Here is a 1,869-nt window from a genome sequence, read left to right as displayed (position 1 = left end):
AGAGGAATGATTACCACCTCAAGCAGGAGTACAGCCAACTCTAGTAGATGAAGTACCACCTAACTCAAGTAAAATTTATGAAGAGAGTAAAGTTGCAAACCTAAGAAACAGGAATAAATTAATCACGGAAGAGGAACATGGTTGGACAGTGTAACATTTCCTAACCAATAATACCTATTCATCATTCTTCAAACATTCATTAAACCATTCATTCCTTGATAAGAATATAAATTAATGGTGTTCTTACATTATAATTTCAAGGCTGTTGTGTATCACATAACTGATGCTCACTCACAAGGAGGTTCTATAATAATTGCATCATTTCTAAATAAAAGTGATGCTCCTGACCACATAGGGGCATCATGAAAAATAAACAATTTAAATATCAAATCCATCAACATGTTCATAGAACTTTCTGAACTAATAAGCATCATATAACTGACTAAATACAGACTAGATTCCTGAGAAGACAGGGCATAGTACCCAGTTCAGAGAGGAATAGAGAAAAAGAAAGAGAAAATGTTTGTTTTACTTACTCAAGCATTAATTGGAGGCAAATCTGCCGTGAAGGCATTGCTGTGGTTAGATGACTTAATGGACAGGACAGCGAAAGCATTTTCTAATTGACTGAATGCTCTGACAGGACACTTGACCAGGATTAGTGCTTGTCCCTACCCTTACCAAAACCATTTTAAATATAACTTCAGAGTGGGGTTTGTAATCGCCACCCTTTCCACTGAGTCAGCCACTTGTATACACCAATCAGCCATAACATTATGACCACCTGCCTAATATTGTATAGGTCCCCCTTTTGCCGCCAAAACAGCCCTGACCCGTCGAGGCATGGACTCCACTAGACCTCTGAAGGTGTGCTGTGGTATCTGGTACCAAGATGTTAGCATTTTCTATCAGTACTAGCATTAACATTTTCAGCAATTTGAGCTACAGTAGCTTGTCTGTTGGATCGGACCACATGGGCCAGCCTTTACTGCCCACGTGCATCAATGGACCTTGGCCGCCCATGACCCTGTCGCCGGTTCACCGCTTTTCCTTCCTTGGACCACTTTTGATAGGTACTGACCACTGCAGACCGGGAACAACCCACAAAGGCTACAGTTTTGGAGATTCTCTGACCCAGTCGTCTAGCCATCAGAATTTGGCCCTTGTCAAAGTCACTCAGATCCTAACACATGCTCATTTTTCCGACTTCTAACACATCAACTTTGAAGACGGAATGTTCACTAGCTGCCTAATATATCCCACCCACTGACAGGTGCCACGAAAATGAGATTATCATTACCGGTCAGTGGTCATAATGTTATGGCTGATCTGTGTAAATGTCTTCCGTAAGGGCAGATCTGCCTCCAGGACGTGTCTGAGTAAGTAATCTACAAACCTCCGTTCTCAATAGGAAAAGTGAGAGAGAAATAGGGAGCGCAAAGAGCAGAAAATAGTGAGAGAAAAAAAGACAGACATTGAAAGAGTGAGCAAGAGAGGAAAACTCCCTTTTGGTGGAAGAAACGTATTATTATTCAACTGCTAACATCAGGGTTTTATACTTCAGCCAGCATATTGTGTTTGCAGCCATGTTGTTGGAAGAACAACACTATAGCATACCGCTGATAGGCTACAACATATTAGGCAGGTAATGAGAGAATTAGAAACTTACATTTTAAATACATATTTGCAGAGAGACAGACACAGTCTGCATCAAAGGAAGCAATATTTTAGAATGACTAATCATCATGATCAAGCTTCAGTTCAAGCAATATTGAAATACAATGAAATTAATTTGATTAACAATAATTAGACCTACACAAGCGTCTTAAAGTTAATGGTTTAATATACCATGTCGTTTCTGAGGTCAAA

The sequence above is a fragment of the Esox lucius genome, chromosome 7, assembly GCF_011004845.1.
Source record: "Esox lucius isolate fEsoLuc1 chromosome 7, fEsoLuc1.pri, whole genome shotgun sequence".
Lineage (NCBI taxonomy): Eukaryota > Metazoa > Chordata > Actinopteri > Esociformes > Esocidae > Esox > Esox lucius.
Note: the sequence above shows the minus strand (reverse complement) of the source record.